We start from the raw sequence: 12,770 nt of genomic DNA on the forward strand, positions 1-12,770 counted from the left end.
CTCAAGTTTAATACACACCTGGACAATATTATACAGTATTGGACACAAGGCGTGACCAGAAGATATGAGGAATAGAACATGCATCTCGTATCATTGTGCACAGACAGTCAGTCTATCTTTCAAGTTTCAAGTTTATTGGTCATTTAAAATAAACACACCTTATACAATATATTCAGGGTTTCTTTTGTTGACCAAAAAGGAGTGCCAACTGCCATCTGATAAAGTAGTCGATTAGTCGTCCTATCAGTGATTTTATATAAGGCTGAAGGTTCCTCAGGCTCAGACAGCTCTTTCTGTCAATGGCCCAACCTCGTGGAATGAACTTCAAAACTCCTTAACCCATTCTGAACGGGAACCCATTTTGGTGTTAGCATCATGTTATGCTTTAGCCATTGAAAAATAGCAGATCTACAAGCTCATAGCGCGCCACCGAGTGGCGCGCTACGAGCTTGTAGGTCTGCTATTTTTTGAAAAATCGAAGAACGACTGACATTTTTTAGAATCTGATCTCAGGTCAGAATGGGTTAATCAGACCAGTGTGTGTCCAGTGGAAACCTCGTATGAATCTGATCTCGGGTCAGAATGGGTTAGAACTGAGCTCCCTGCCATCCTTCAGTCCTTCAGTCAGTTCAAAGGAATGCTCCAGAACATTTTTCACCGTGATTTGCTCCCGCTTCAATTGATTTATTTTACTGGTTGTTCTGCATTTAAGTTCCTTTGTAATTTATCCTGATGTATTATGTTGTGTTGATGTATTGTTTTGACTGAATTGTAACCTCGGCTACATTGAAAATGATGGCTTGCCCTCAACTGTATTTCTAAAGTATAAATAAAGGTGATGATGATGATATCGGGGTATCAATAAGGCGTATGCACGATTCACCACGTGTGTGACGTATGGGTCAAGCAGATAACGTTCATAATTCATACAAGGAAAAAGAAGGAACCAACATTATTGCTCTCTCCCCATGCGTTCGGCCTGGTGGAGACAATAAAAAAAGCTCTGCTATTTTCAGTATTTTTTGCCTATTGTGCGAATTAGTATAAAATAGTGCTTATGTTTTGAATTGATTCTTTGACACATAACATTTCTTTTAGAAACTATTTAAAACAACTCTCTCCTCAATTATCATCGAAAAAGTAATCTATACATAATATTCTACGAAAGTCATCAATAGCTGCAGCGCTTTGCAGGGAGAATCCTTTCCCTGTCACTGACATCAGATCGTTCTGATATAATCTATTATGTATTAAGTATCACATTAACACGGTTGAACAGGATACACGGGCGAAGTCTAGCTCGTCTTTGAACAAACACTGTACTGTAAGTGTATCTTTTAACCCCAACTTAAACCCTTTATACTTCGTTGACTGGGTTCCCCAGGGCTCCATGCTTGGTCCCTAAACCTTTATCCCTCTAGATCGGATTTCTTTGTTGAAAATGGCAGATCGACAGCTCACTACACGTCACACGGGACACTATAGGGTTCATGTGGTTAATGGTTTTTACACATTGAGTGTTGTCTATATAGTTTAATCCATAATAGTTTGGTTATTGTATGAAATTGGCTTTGGGAAAGGAATATAACCCATTCTGACCGGGAACCCATTTTGGTGTCGGCATCATGCTATGCTTTAGCTATTGAAAAATAGCAGATCTACAAGCTCGTAGCGCGCCACTCGGTGGCGCGCTACGAGCTTGTAGGTCTGCTATTTTTGAAAAAACGAAGAGCGACTGACATTTTTTTAATCTGATCTCAGGTCAGAATGGGTTAATCAGACCAGTGTGTGTCCAGTGGAAACCTCGTATGAATCTGATCTCAGGTCAGAATGGGATAAATGACACCTCTGCTCTAATCCATGTTCCTGTTCCTTGACTTTACAACCAGCTCCTTTTCTCTCCCCAGCCTGATGTGAGAATGTAGTGCTTCATCAGCAAGGATACATTTTAAGAATTCTCTCTAAATTCAGATAAACAAGACAATTGTTCCATCTCTGTGCAATCTGCGGGGGCATTTTAGTTGTTCTGTGAGTTGAACCAATATTCATGTAGACTCCCGGAATGTCTGGGAGAAGTACGGTGTCTATATATTATATCACGCTGTTGGCTTGAAAATCAGTCATTTCCAATTATCGACGAGGAGATATAAATTAGGCATTAGTGTTGTGCTCCACGCACTGTGATATACACGCGACCTTTGTCCGTTATGCTTAATCGAGGATGCTAAGCTGTCTTATTTGTCTTCCAGCCAATGGGGTGACACACAAAGGGGTGTCAGGTCCTGAATTTACACACCACTAGCCATCTCATTGTTCTGGTAAAGGTTGTGCAATCAGACACCGTCCCCATTAGCAAGCCACTCTTTTATTGGTTGTTCCTTGGTCCATTTCCTAGCTGCACACAATGGAAACCTGTGTAGGTGTCGCTGCATGGGCTGGAGCTGTGAAGTCACACGCTGCCATCGGGACAGGGCTGTGAGAAAAGGTCAGACGAGAGATCAGATGTGTTTTGACTGTTTAAGCCAGTAATAAATATTGGGGTCACACACACACAAAGCCCCTTGTACTGTTTATTCAACAGGATTGAAAAGCCCAATGTATCAAACGGGCTCATGATGTACAGGTTGAGGTCCGTCGTGTTCCTCGTGTGAGGACTGGGTGTCCATGCCGTTTTTTTCCCTTAATTTTTGGACAAATTCCCAGTTTTCCCTTTCACTTGTAGTTCCTGTCACTGTGACCAGTGGTATCAGGCTTCCTCCTTTTGTTCCTTATACAGGTCTGTAACTCAATTAAAATTAAAAGGTTTTAGGGGGGGGTCCCCAGATTATTTGACTATAATAAGGCTGGCTACATCAAAATTGAACTATTTTCACAATATTTGTGAAACCCGAGTCAAACTAAATCTAATACCTACAATTCCGAGCGCTTGTCAGGGTGCGGCGGGCGTCCCCAGTTCAAATATGATTGTTTTGGGGTGTAAAATATTATTTTGTGGGGTCACAGCATGAAGGATTTGGGGAACCTTTGGTGTAGACGACATCACATCCTCTGATACGCATGAATGAAGTCACACCAGCTGCTTCTTTTCACCAGCAGAATGTTGAGGAACACACTCTTCTTCTGGGTTCGGCTCCCTACTGAACGGGTGCAGTGTCGGAGAACAGCCTCCCCACCTGGCAGAAACGCAGTCTGTGGGTTCATTTTTAGCGTCTGTCCAATTCCATACATACTTTTCATCATTCTGCAGTAATTGGGCCACAGATATAATGTACCGGCGTAGGCCACATCTATTGAGATTATGATTCTTACTCTTGTTATGGACAAACGGGAACACCGTTGCCATGAATGAGGACACGATTTGCATTGTAATTGTCAAAATGGTGGTCAATTGACCACCACATGTCATTGGGGGGTTTTCATCTTTCAGTATCTTTTTTGATTATTGGGGGTCACGATATAATTGAAAATGATTCCAGTGACTTTCGGTTAATTTCCAGTTTCCGCTGCTTTGCAATCTAGAACCATCCATGTGTTGAATCTAGAACCATCCATGTGTTGAATCTAGAACCATCCATGTGTTGAATCTAGAACCATCCATGTGTTGAATCTAGAACCATCCATGTGTTGAATCTAGAACCATCCATGTGTTGAATCTAGAACCATCCATGTGTTGAATCTAGAACCATCCATGTGTTGAATCTAGAACCATCCATGTGTTGAATCTAGAACCATCCATGTGTTGGCGAAGAGCACAATCTATCAAATTCAACTGAAAAGACCACATGATGGAGATCTCCATCAACGGCAGGGAATGTGGTAAAGTAAAACCAAAAATAAAAGGACTGTAAAACCTTTGGGGACAATAGAACAATTTCTCTTTTTTCCTCTAGTGTTAAAGTTCATTATCTCAAAAGCCTACAACTGGTGCAAGTATGCATCCATGGCTTCAATAAATGTGTAATTAAATATTAATTGTAGCCTACATATCTTTGTGTGAACACAACTTCTAGTTGCACGTTTCATAATCCTATTATAATTTCAGGTATTCAGGCATATAGTGCTGCACTAGTCATACATGGAATTATGATTTTCATAAAGCCTCTAATTTGTAATTGACAATGACGTGAATTGTAATGCTCACAAGAAAATAATCTGTGCTTCAAATGTTGGCCCAGTGCCAGATGTATATGACTAGTACAAATTATTTCATGTTATTGTGATGCATTGGTATGTGTAATATGTAAGGGTAGGGTATTATAGACCATATCTGTTCAGTTCAGTTTTATTTTTCGGAATGGTGGACATACAGTTCACACATAAAACATTATTTCCATTTCTTTAAATACTTTTTGAGTGTCCGTTGCTAGGGAGAAGCCATAGGCTATCCATTATCTATATATAAATTAATATGATATAAATTATATGATATAGTACTTTATTGTCAGTTCACACTGAAATTTGTCTTGCGACCCAGCAGCCAAGTATGCAGAAACACATATACACACATTTGACATAACACAAAGAACAAGTCAATTTACATACATAAAGACATGACGACAAGAGCAATATCCACCGCCTAGATTACCCCGTGGCTACTACAACTCCTGATTAAGCCTCAAAGTCGACTGGTGGACAAAGGACCTCTTTAGTCTGACCTTATTGTATGCTGGTACACCATATCTCCTCCCTGAAGGCAGCAACCTATATTCTCCATACAACACATGCTTAGTATTAGAGGTGATATTCCTTGCTAACCTTAGGATGCTGTTATCATACGTGGATGTATAAAGTTTCTGAAGTGGTTGTCCAACAATCTTTGAACAAATGTTCAGTTGTTGCAGCAGTTGAGTTGATGAATGTTGTGGCCATTTATGTGTGTTATGTGATTTTCATAACAGTGGCACATTGACATTATCATAGTCATAATTCTCAGGTAGACTTTATTATATATATTTTTTTACTATTAAGTATTATTTACTTATCATGGTATTACATCAACATAATGACACTGTTTTAAAAACATCCATCGGTGTTGATGTGCATGACTTTCTGGAACTCAACAACAAGCGCTTGTGATACAGCACTCTTGTAGACACATGAGGTAGATGCAGAGTTGAATGGGTTCATTGTTCTCTACTGGCTGTGTCATGGAGACAGATAGGCGAGCCAGCATGGACACAGACATGCATGCACACACACACACACACACACACACACACACACACACACACACACACACACACACACACACACACACTTCATTCTCTGTGCACAGACACAGACTTATACTTGACCCCTCAACGCACTTGTGCGCTCTCGCACACACACACACACACACACACACACACACACACACACACACACACACACACACACACACACACACACACACACACACACACAATGTGAGGTACTGTTGAGTCAACAGGAGTCTTGTTTCTTAATAAGTCACACAGAGCAAGGTTCTATCTCCAGAAATGAGTTAATCCACAATAGCACAATGTGCTTGTCTTCTCCTCGCATTCTGTTCACCAGCGCGTTGGTACTCTCTGTATTGGATTTGGTTTAAATGCAATTAAAGTCACCCGCTCAAGTTATATGACTGAACACATTAGGAAGACACTATACATCACATTTATAACATTCTGTTGTGCTAGATATCATAATGGTAAAACTTACATCTGATATTTCATGCCTCATCGTTTAAGGAAGATGCGGCAGAATAGTGCTTTGTCTATGTTCTGATTGCACAGGAGTAACGATTATGTTACTCATTATGGTGATTGTTGCCAACAGGACGTATAGAAGCTACAAGCATCATAACCATCCATTGCACAGGCATGCATGGAGCCATTCTGTAGACCTGCTTTTATCTAAACATTACATTACATTACAATTATACCACCATCTATCTGTTCTCCTACTTTGATATACTTTAGTATCCATACAGTTCTATCTGTGATTGTTACCTACTGACCTAACTGACCCCTGTTTAAACCTGGTTGGTCTGATGGTTATAGATTGTGTTGGTCTGATGGTTAGGATTGTGTTGATGTCAGAAGCGTAGCGTCCATTGGGCCACTCAAGCACAGGCCCAGTCAATTGAGATCTTGCCCAGTCTAGCTTAAATACTGGGGCGAGGAATTAAGAAAAACAACAAAAGCTAGCCTAGATCAGTGGTTCCCAAACTTTTTCATGTCAAGGACCCCCAAATTGACACTTATCAGCGGACCCCCATTAGAAAATATCCCCCATAAGATTTTGATGGTTCTAGCAGTGATTTTCAACCATTTTAATTTCAATGACCCTCAGTTTGACATTCGTCTACGGACCCCCATTTAACCTGAGGTCGATTAAAAAAAAAGGCTTCTAATTCCTAAAGATTTTCAGAAAAACCCATGTTTATATGTCAGTGGTGCTCAACCTTTTTCATGTCAAGGACCCCCAGAATTATCTCTATCTCTAAATATGTAGTTCCAGGGACCCCCCCCAGAAGCAAATATTTTAGTTAAAAATGTTCGCTCTAAAATATATATTCAACGATTTGTGCCACATTCTCACGATTTTTCAAAAATAGCAGACCTACAAGCTCATAGCTGAGCTTTTAGATGTGCTATTTTCCAATAGCTAAAGTATAACATAATGCTTAAAATACCAAAAGGGGTTCCCGCCCAAAATGGATTAATGACATTTCTATCTCTGGGACCCCCAATTTATTATTGTAAAAATCAACGTTAATTTAACTCTGAGAGTTTACAAATGGAACCAAATGAACCCGTTAAAAGTAAACTATCATTTAGCTGGGGGACCCCCTGGAACTCCCTCAAGGACCCCTGGGGGTCCCGGACCCCACTTTTGGAACCACTGGCCTAGATTGGCGGTAACCTCGCGTCACCAGACTTTCTACCTCACCTCGGAGTGACCTCGTCAGCCCCTCACCCTGTGTCCCTCACCCTGTGTCCCTCACCCTGTGTCCCTCACCCTGTGCACATTTCCGTTGTAGCCAACGTGTCCAAAATCACACCAACTCCCACATTAGCAAGTCGGCAAAACCGGTTGCGCATCAGTCTGCCTGCTGTTTTAATTGTGGCGGGACGACGGAGCTAATACAAGTAGCCATTTGTAACTATATGTAACCAAGTGAACCCTTATGATACATTTGCTTACATGTGTTGTACACACTCTCAGAGTTAAATTAACATAATATATTTGTACACTGTAGCTAACAACTCCTTCCCCTGTGTGCTTGTCAATGTCACCTGAGCAGCCACAGTTGTGTTAAGCTGTAAAAGGGATTTCCCTCCACCAGAGAGCAGAAAATGCTCCCTTTCCCTTATGTTACACACATTGGCTCTCTTTCTCTGTCTTTCTCTGTCATACAAGCATACAGCATCCTCTTCTGGGCTATTATAGCCTACATACAATGCATAAACACCACAGATAAATCTATTCTATATCTCATTTCAATTGGAAGAATACTGCATACAGGTCCATATAAGCTGTTTATATATCTGGTTCCAAAGGCCACCAGCCCTAGAAAGAACATCACATGAATAGAACGTGTATACAGTATATACTATACATAGGGCATGCTCACATTCTTTTGCGCAAGATGACAAACACAAACATCCCACACACAGTATGCGGTCAGTCAGTTTGAGTCAATGTAATACACACTCACATTTCACTCAAGTCGAGCTCGAAGGTCCCAGCTTCCTGCTCAGCCATAACACCATGTCACCATGTTTTATTTTCACACAAACAAATACACATACTGTACACAAACAGGCGGAATGTATGTTTATTCGGCAAGTTTGCTGTATGTATTGTACGGTATGAATAACAATAATGCACTTCTCCTCATGAGAACATTGACACCTGGGGACTACCCACTAGTACCCAGTTCTGTTCTGTCACCTTCATGTTGTTGGCCACTAACTAGGACTGACTGACTACAGCATTGATGATGATAAATAGCAAGAGGGGCCAACTTTGCTTTACTTCCCGTATCTACGTGAGGTGGGCGGTATAACATTATTAGGAGACGGGAAGAATGTTGGAGTCTATTCATTTCCAATGGGAGAGTGAACGTGAACACAGCTTCTGAACCATTCCTTAACTCCATGGTCACTGAACTAAATACTGGACCCAATCATCACAAGGCACACAATATTTACAAGATATTCATAGTAAAATGGCTTCTTTTTTGCGAGACAAATCAGGAGAAAATCTACTTTGTTATCGACAAAGCAACAAACTCTTGCGAGATTTGAGAGGAGTCCGGAAGCCTCTCTCTGTCCATCTGGAATTTTGACGGACAACACATAGGGGGCTCTGGCCCCATATTTAAGATGACAATATGTGAATATTATAACGACAAGCATTGTCTTCCAATGCTTAATAATATAATTTTCCATAACTGTCTTAGACTCTTGGTTGATGGGGGCTGATTTGACTGAAATGGGAATCATGACATTTGCCATATAATGCTCTCAATGCTCATCCACATGACGTTGTCAGTGGTGTTGTCAGCCTGGGAGAGGGGAGGGGGAGGGCGAGGGTGGTGGGAAGGTCAGGGGAGAAGCAAACCATGTCTACTATATTTAGGAGACTATTTGTAGGCCATTTTGCCTCTAGTGGCTCCAATGAAGTTCGCCCATCTTCATATATAGACCATCTTTGGTACTCATTCACTTTCCTTGGCTGGTCTAGGATTTGAACTGCTGACCTTCTGCAGTCCCAAGCTAGCTCATTTTATTAACCGCATAAGCTCTATCAAAGACGATAGGACATGTGTGTATATATATATTTTTTTTATTACATTTATTGTCGCATATTCTACTGTGTATACTTAACCTCCATAAATTAACTTGTTTAATATACTTTTCATTTTTAGTTTTTTTTTGTTGCTACTGGTACAACTAGATACCGCAGGGTTGTGGCTCTTTCGGAGCGGGAACGTTGCGGGTGGGAGAGTTAACTAACATACAACACTTTATGTATTTATTATTTTGTATTTACATATAATATAACATAATTATGTTTTGTATGCTAATGTTTTATTGACCCTTGTTATTTGGAAAATATATATTAAAAAAAAAAAGATGATAGGAGAAACCAAGACTTCCCAGCTTGGATTGATTGGCTGTATCTGCAGTCACGTGGGTTTTGATTGGCTGTATCTGCAGTCACGTGGGTTTTGATTGGCTGTATCTGCAGTCACGTGGGTTTTGATTGGCTGTATCTGCAGTCACGTGGGTTTTGATTGGCTGTATCTGCAGTCACGTGGGTTTTGATTGGCTGTATCTGCAGTCACGTGGGTTTTGATTGGCTGTATCTGCAGTCACGTGGGTTTTGATTGGCTGTATCTGCAGTCACGTGGGTTTTGATTGGCTGTATCTGCAGTCACGTGGGTTTTGAAGACCAGAAGTCTCTTAACCCATTCTGAACGGGAACCCATTTTGGTGTTAGCATCATGTTATGCTTTAGCTATTGAAAAATAGCAGATCTACAAGCTCATAGCGCGCCACCGAGTGGCGCGCTACGAGCTTGTAGGTCTGCTATTTTTGAAGAATCGAAGAACGACTGACATTTTTAGAATCTGATCTCAGGTCAGAATGGGTTATAATCAGACCAGTGTGTGTCCAGTGGAAACCTCGTATGAATCTGATCTCAGGTCAGAATGGGTTAATTTCAAGAAGTGACCGTGAGCACAGCTTGCGGGCCAATCGGTTTGCCCCATAGATGGTAGACACTGATCAAGAAAATATGGGGTCCGACAAATCAGGAGGAATAGATCTTTGTTCAAGAAAGACCTGTCTCTGTGTCAGCAACGCACTCAACTCGAGATCAACCACTGATCAATTAAGAGCTGATCTTCCATTACGATTAAGAGCGTTTAGCTAAATGCCTAAATTCTAATCAATAGGACGAGATCTGACTGAGGTGGAATGACCAAGCACACTAAGGGCTGTATTTTGCGTGTCTTAAGTACCAGGTCTTATTCCCTAACTTGAGTAAACTAAAGACCTGGAGGCGTGATCAATGCCATTTGGCTATTCTGAGTGGCCAAAGAGCATTGGCCACGCCTCCAGGTCTTTAGTTTACTCAAGTTAGGTAATAAGACCTGGTAATAAGACACGCAAAATATACAGCCCTATGAATGTTGGCCCTATATATCCCTCATTGATGATGATGGGACAGGTAAATTAGAAGGCTATTTTAAAAAAACTATTTGACAATTTGTGACATATTTAGTCCGACATGCCAGGTTGAATGCGGTTAACCTTGGGCCAACTAGGTTTTCAGTTTCAAACCCATATCCTCTCAATTCCTGTCACGTTTGGTGTCCACAGTATCTCTCTATTTCTGTCGCCGCCTCTCATCCCTGCCTCCAGAGTCGCTCCAAGAGCATGGCGTACTGCCTTCTCAGCGGGTCTCCAGCCATTAGTGCCAATCTAGCATCTTAACATTTGCAGCGTGTGGGCGTGCAAAGTATTTTCTCTCTCTCGCACTGCGTCAGCGTCGCCTTATTGCTTCCTGGGCTGCTGTGCGGATGTTAAAGGAGAATTCCATGCTAGAAGGCTTTCTTACCTTTTATTTGTAGTCCAAAGAGGTCCTGGTGTTGTTTTGTGCAAAAGCGCATTTTTGGCTATTTCCCCTACCATGAGCCCTCAATGAATTGAATTGAATTGAATTGAATTGAATGGGGCATTGGGGTGTTGTGCTAATTTGCTTATTTCCATCGCTCAAAAATCAATTTTTATACCGGTATCCTCTCTTCATAATGTAAATAGTATCCCAAGCGGCACACTTTACTACTTATTTCGATGGAAATAAGCGAATTAGCACAAAAACCCAATCCCCATTGAGGGCTATAGGGGAAATAGCCAATTTTGCATAACATATAACGACTACAAATAAAGGTAAGAAAGCCTTCTAGCATGGAATTCTCCTTTAACTGTTAATAGTATTTGTGAGAGTTTGTAGATGCATGGTTTCAAAGACAATACGTGATCTGGATCAAAACCTTTCGTCGCAGCTCTATGAATATGAAATGTCTCTCTCTCTCACAACGCTCCGCATCCCAAAGCTATCCTGGATGGAGTAGTTCATTTGACTTTCAAAGGTTCAATTTGAAAGCAATTGTTTTCTTGGTGAATTTTATACAATTCATGCATTAACCCATTCTGAACGGGAACCCCTTTTGGTGTTGGCATCATGTTATGCTTTAGCTATTGAAAAATAGCAGATCTACAAGATCATAGCGCGCCACCGAGTGGCGCGCTACGAGCTTGTAGGTCTGCTATTTTTGAAAAACCGAAGAACAACTGACATAGAAACATAGCTTTTTCAGAAAACTGTCAGGATGTAGAAGACACTTTTAGAATCTGATCTCAGGTCAGAATGGGTTAAAGCAAGGCTTTGTTAAATGGTAGCCAATATTGTGTGTGCATGTATACTATTCCTGTGTGTACTATATGTAGGAGTGCATACTTGTGCATAATTTGTTCTCAAAGACCCATTGAAGAGGCCTTAGTTGCATGAATAATCCTCACTGTTAAAGCTTCCCTACATTATGTATTTTTCACAGAAAGAGAGACTGTTTGTGTAGAAACGCATACATTTTATTTTACCATCCATCTGGGTTTGTGTTGAAATTGCACATGAACAACAAAAAGGCCTGCATGCAGACAGACTGAAATATGAAAATGGAGGCTCTTTAGATCGTAAGCCTTGAATTTAGAGCGCAAAACTTATATCTTTCATGTTGAACTTGCACCACATTTCTTATTGTCACGTCTGTTCCATCGTTGTCAGCACTGCAACAGATAGTGGATTTGAAAACGGGCCCATTTGCTCATGGTGCAGTTGTTTGCTAGCCTGGCCCAGCCAGCGTGCTTTCAGGTCTAGAGGGGCTGGCGTGCATGGAGCAAGCGCTGGAGAAATATTGGTTTAGCGATCAGACCCCACGCTTTGGCATGGGGGGGGGGTCGAATCAACATATGGAATGAATTCTGTACTGGCCATATATGGAGCATATGTCTTGAGTGTACAGGGTTTGATGAGGTCAGATCAACATATGGAATGTCAGAACAGGTCAGCTCCATGTATGGAGATCTAAGGGTGGCCGCAGGGGAAGTGTCTTGAGTGTACAGGGTTTGATGAGGTCACTCTGGTCATATATGGAGCATGCTTTTGAGTGTACAGGCTTTTGTCTCGCGCCTTTCTGGGGGCTTGGGCTCCATATATGCAGATCTAGGTGATGATCAAGTCTTCTCCCTGTATGGCTATCCAGTGTTTGATGAGGTCAGTGTCGCGATCTTCATATATGGAGACGGCCATATATGGAGCATCGACCATAACGTTGGTGTGACATGTCACGAGGCGTAACAGGCTGACGGCCATATATGATGGCGTGACCTGACGGGAGAGACGATACGGACCGACAGACAGGTTTTTCAGGTTTTCATAGTAATCTGCGACCTACAGTCGCAATAATAACTTTATATATACGGATGTAGCTCAAGGTTCTTTATAGAAATTGCAAAAAGGTCAGCTGATGCTTTATAGCAGCTCTACTGCAGCTTCACAGCAGCAGCTAACTAAATTAACTGGAGAGCATAAACCTGTGTGTGGGTGTGGGTGTGGGTGTGGCTGGTGGTGTGTGGATGTGGGGGTGTGTGTGTGGCTGGATGATGGAAGCTGGTATAGTATGGGAACCATGGTTAGAGGAGGAGGAGGAGGAGGCCAGGGTTGGGGATTAGCCC

At 41.5% G+C, this 12,770-nt stretch overlaps 1 protein-coding gene across 1 annotated transcript in view; it reads left to right on the plus strand.

Annotated features, from left to right (window-relative positions):
- Positions 1 to 12,770, plus strand: part of mgat3b (beta-1,4-mannosyl-glycoprotein 4-beta-N-acetylglucosaminyltransferase b) — a gene marked incomplete at its 3' end in the record, with an annotated part of 92,601 nt that overhangs the window by 15,080 nt on the left and 64,751 nt on the right. The gene's annotated exons all lie outside the window — the stretch shown is intronic.

Source organism: Protomyctophum bolini (assembly GCF_963924005.1).
Source record: "Protomyctophum bolini genome assembly, chromosome: 3".
Classification (NCBI taxonomy): domain Eukaryota; kingdom Metazoa; phylum Chordata; class Actinopteri; order Myctophiformes; family Myctophidae; genus Protomyctophum; species Protomyctophum bolini.